Raw genomic sequence first — 5925 nt, forward strand, 5'->3', positions numbered from 1 at the left:
AGATGTTATCGTGTTCGCTACACATGATGTGTAGCCAAAGATATTGTTAAGATGTTGTCGTGTTCACTATACATGATGTGTAGCCAAAGATATTGTTAAGATGTTGTCGTGTTCACTACACATGATGTGTAGCTAAATATATTGTTAATATGTTGTCGTGTTCGCTATACATGATGTGTAGCCAAATATATTGTTATGATGTTGTCGTGTTTGCTATACATGATGTGTAGCAAAAGATATTGTTAAGATGTTGTCGTGTTCGCTATACATGATGTGCAGCCAAAGATATTGTTAAGATGTTGTCGTGTTCACTACACATGATGTGTAGCCAAAGTTATTGTTAAGATGTTGTCGTGTTCACTACACATGATGTGTAGCTAAATATATTGTTAATATGTTGTCGTGTTCGCTATACATGATGTGTAGCCAAATATATTGTTATGATGTTGTCGTGTTTGCTATACATGATGTGTAGCCAAAGATATTGTTAAGATGTTGTCGTGTTCGCTATACATGATGTGTAGCCAAAGATATCAATATAATATTGTCGTGTTACAACAAGTAATACTTCGAAACAGAAAAATATCCACAAAACTCTGCTTTGTCATATTCTCTATGTTGTAAAAGATTGTTCCTAATATCTGAAGTATATCTTCTCGACAACAATTTCCTATTTCCCTAACTCTCCTGACGAACACAAGTTTTTAATGAAATTATGAATCACTTTTGAAATTATTTCCTCATCTTGAAATGATGCTTTAATGAAAGTAACTTTAGTCAATCTCACTTGATAAGGTTTTCAAAAAGATTTTCTTATTGGTATTCCTTTGCATTTTTGGAAGTCCGGACGTGGCCCAGTGGTTAGCACGCTGGTTACTTCTTGGAAGGTTCGAGAAGCGAGAAGCCCGCTGAACATACTTAGTACTTTCAGGTATAACGATGTTGTATCTATAACAACAACTCTAGCTAATCGGCTAAAAGTAACCGTATAATAGACTGTGTGTGCTGTTATCTGGTTGCCCTCTCTCTGGTCAACAGTTCTAAATTATGGACAATTATACCTGAACCTTAGGGATCTCTGACATTGTTGTTGTGACGCACGAGTTACCGTTAAGATTGAAATTTCTAAGATTTTATAAATACCTGCTTTAAATATTTTGAAACACTACAGAGTGGAAAAATAACCGTTGTTGTTTAAGATTCATAACGTAGGTAAATTAATATGTAGAATTATAAACGGACTTTTCTCTACGTTAAAATACTTTTATTCCGAGCTTTCAGCTCTCTTACCGGAGCCTTTGTATTGTTGCCCGATGACGGCTCCGGTAAAAGGACCAAAAGCTCGCAATAAAAGTATGTTAACATAGAGAAAAGTCCGTTTATAATTCTGCAAGAATAACCTTTCTTGAAACAATTCAATGAGCACAATCAGAGAATATTGGCGTGTAGGATATTCATGCCTGATTAGGCGTTAAAACGTTACGCAGACCACAATTTCGTACTTGTTTGTAAACGTGCAAACACTCTTTTGAAAATAGATTATCTCTGAGACTGTCTTGAACAATTACGTTTGAAAATTTATATTTTGGTTACTGAATAAGCACGTGCTTTTAATAAAGATTGTATCTTGTTATTTTTTATAGAAACAACATTGTTTAATAAGTTTTCTATATATCACGTCAAATGTTGGCCACAATCTCGAGCTCACCAAGATATTTTCTTGAGATTCGCAGTTATAATATGTGCTAATAAATTTGTAAATCATTTTGAGGAAATCCTCGTTTAATTACAAGAAGGGAAGCGGACTTTAGCTTATATATATATATGTGTGTATGTACATATATATATATATATATATATGTTGCACATTAGTGTCCAGAACTCGAAATATTCAAGTCAAACATTTATGGTTTTCATTTAACATATGTTTCCAATTTACATTTTCCCAGCCAACCTATGGCTTAAGCAAATCGACACTTAATTAATTATCGATTTATGTTCCTCTTCGTGCTGTGCAGTCCGTGTATACACTTTTCATATATAGCTTCTATAATGATTGGAAACCTAAAGTTTTCACGAAGTTTGTAATTCCAGCCAGTATAGAGTTATAAATTAGCTTGTAGTTCCTGCTAACGGCTAGACCCGTTTTTCATGAGGGAAAAATATCAGCAAGGGTAGAAATAGTGTGAAAAAGAACTGAATTTCTTTTAGATATTCTTGATAAAAAAAACACTCACGAAGGTTGGCCTCGTAAGTTGCCGTGTCTGTCTATCTGTGATTTTTATTTGTAATATAAGAAAACACTTCTTTTCTATGTGTTTTTTCGCTATCTTGTCTCATTAAAAAGATACGCACGCATTTAGTATGAGTGCAAAATTTCAGGTTTCTAGGTTTTTTCCTCTTGGAGTTATGACGGTCACACAGAGAGAGAGAGACAAACAAACACGCCCTTTTATTATTATAAACTAGCCGCTACTCGCGAAACATTTGCAGTAGTTTTCATGCCCTTCGCTTGAATTTACCTTATTTTATGATTTCAAGCACACCACTTAAGCTACGTTTTCTTGCAGGTATTATGTATTAGATCGATAAATCCTGGTCTGTTTGAAAAACTATTATGCGATCAGGCAAACAAAGTCACGTAGACATAACATACACGTAAAGTAAACAATAAATTAAAATAATAGTACTTATAATAGTCTAGAGAGTGTGAAACAGTTATGAATCTTCAGTGTATGACACCGTTTCACGATTTGAAACATAGAAAATCACAAAAACGAAAAATAAAACCTGTACTAAAGAAAAAAGTATCTAAAAGGTGTTTATGGCAGTTTATAAAACGAACCAAAGCTAACTTATTTGAAAGTAAAGTAAGTGTAAAGTTGTAATGAAAGAAAACATAGCTGAATATGCAGAAACGTCTGAACGCGTGTTCACAAAGTGATAAGCATAGTTTCGAACGAACTGCGTATGTGTATTTTAAACGTACTGATATGTTAACGTCATTTGATATGGGCTCTTTGTTCACCATATTCTCAGTAGAAGAAGCTATCAATTGCTCTCAAGGAAGATTAATTAAAACTTCAGTACCAACTATAGAAGTTATTGATAAATACTATCAGCAAAATACGGGATTGACTATGGGTTCCTCCATTTTTTCAACATTTCTAGTCTGTACGTGGGCAAATTTAAATCTTTGACACTTAACAAGACTAATTTAAAACCTGATCTTTGATGGAGATACGTGGACGACACGTTTTTGATGACATGGTAACACTGAGTTGTAAAACTTTTTTGACAATGTTGACACGTCCAAATCAATCCAATTCACATATGTAATATAGCAAAACAACTGTCTTCCTTTTTAGATGACCTTCTGAAAACAAAACTAATGAAAATATTTTTACAATAGTCTTCAGAAAAAACACTCGGTTTCCATGACGACAAATATAAGATCATTGCATTACATTTTATAAACGCTTAAAGATTTTCTTTATAGTTGGAACTTTTAAAACATGGTGTAATAAAATCGACTTAAGGAACAGACTGAACTATATAAAAAAATTGCGAAAGCTATGGCTTCAAGGTCGGCATAATAAAACACATTATTAGAAGAAAAAATACATAGGTCAAATTAAACTTAGTTTTAAAAACCGCCTTAATAAATACGAAGGCACTAGGATCTATAGTACTCTCATCATCTGGGTTGGATTTTAGGCTCGTCATAGGACATAAGAGGATCAGATGAATTTTAGACCTCTTCTTTCCTACCAGACTGTTTGTTTATTCACCATCACTTTATTCCTTTGTACTTTGCTATTTCACTGGTTCTTTGGTAATATCCCCTTATTTTGACGCATGCCTCACGGTATATCAATATATTGACGCATGCCCGCAAATAATTTAATAATAAAATAATATGTACCCTTTTCAGGCCATATCCATTTCATGGGGTAATATTAATTTATATATTTTCACTTAACTTCCCGTGTAAATGTAAAACGTAAGTATCGTCTACCCTCCATATTCGTGTAATGAGCCAACCCTTTTCTTGTTTAAATTGCTTAATGTTATCGTATTTGGTACAAGTTACTCCTGATGATGGGGTGAAATATGTAGAATTGTAATTAACGTTTGAGTAAACAGGAAAAAACATTGTTTGTACGTGTTTCGTTTAACTTAAGCACAAATCTGCCACTACATAAATTTCAATTACAATCTTTTTTCTTCTAATTAGTATCTAATTCCACTCCAATAACTTTTAAGGTATTCAGGTATACATGTACTTGGAATGGTAAACATGTGAAAATATGAAACTAATCTGGTATAAATTATTCAATGAACGGTTTGAAAAAAGAAATAACAGAAAATCTTTGATCCAAACTATTCCCAACGAATTACCATTGCCAAATGAAAAACCGAATTGATTTTATATTCTCGGGTCTAGGTGATTTGAAAAAAACAATTATGTGTTTGTATGAGAAAAATAACTGAAAATAATTAAATTAATATATAAGCATGGAAAGTTAAAACTGTAACTGTAATAGAAGAAAGGAAAATACAGTAATGGAAATAATGATGAAAACACACAAATGATAATGTGCTTCACAGAAATCACAAACAACGAGTAATGGTAACTAGATGCCAAATTTGTCAATAATAGATAATATTAATACAGAGAAAACAAACGAAAAGTTAATAACTTGTACAATGTATTAGTACTTTGAATGTAGGTCCTCTGCTTTACAGGCAACATTATCCGTTGTTTTCATGCCGAAATAACATAATATAATGTTTTGAGACAACATGCAATCTGTTGGTCCATCTCGGCTGTCCCATACTCTAAACTAAACTAAAACTATTAATAAATAAATTACAAAAAATCTTAAAGCCAATCCGTATCATTCATATACTTATCAAGCTTTCTCTTAAACTCATTTAAATTTACTGCCTCCACAATATCCGAAAGCCAACTACCCTGTTATAAAAATGAAACTGTCTTAACTGAAGATGACTCCTACCTTGCCAAAATTTATATTTGTGTTCCCTAGTCCTACTACTCTCACTGTTAAGTATGAAAAAAGATGATGCATTAACATTATCAATTCCCTTTACAATCTTAAACACCTTATTCAGATCTCTTCTAGCTCTTCTTTTTTCAAGAGAAAACAATTTGAACCTCTGCTAAGGTAAGAAGTCCATGTCTGAACACAATACTCCAAATCTGGCCTATCAGTGACCTATACTATGAAATTATAACCAAATACAACTGTGGAATTTTGTTCCAAGTGTCCTCTATTACTCTCCACTATTTAGCCGAGTTGTTAAATCGTCTTTTTTACGCTCGTAATTTGTACATAAGCTCATACAGTATGGATAATATTCATACCTAGGCGCTGTGCAAGCCACACCATGATTACAAGTATTTCATCAACGTTTTATCATTATTTCACTACATTTGCTGTATTCCTAGGATCATTTTCTTTCTGGAACATGAATCTCCGTTCGATGAGCTGTGTTTCTAAAGGAATGGTATGATGGATCAAAATGTACCTGTTCTTGCTAGCAGTCAGAGTGCCGTCAATTTTATGTAGATTAGCGATACCATTGGCTGAGATGCAGCCCGAATTTGTAAGATCTGTACTGAACCGTCGTCTTTCTCGTAAATAATATGCTCTGAGATACGTAACACCAACTGTAGAGAGTTTGGCTTTCCTACTAAGACACTTCTATTATTATAGTATTTTGGCACTTGAGTATAAAGTTAAAATCATAAATAATATTCAACATTAAACTGGTACACAATTAAAAACATTTTATTTAGGCCTATCTATGGCCTTCAAAAAGTTGACGACTCCCCCAGTTTCTTTGGGGAGGCGGTGTAACGGCCAAACCAGTAGAGTCGTCCACCTTTTGTAGGGCCCA

This window comes from Limulus polyphemus, unplaced genomic scaffold, assembly GCF_000517525.1.
Source record: "Limulus polyphemus unplaced genomic scaffold, Limulus_polyphemus-2.1.2 Scaffold0, whole genome shotgun sequence".
In the NCBI taxonomy this organism is placed as follows: Eukaryota; Metazoa; Arthropoda; class Merostomata; order Xiphosura; family Limulidae; genus Limulus; species Limulus polyphemus.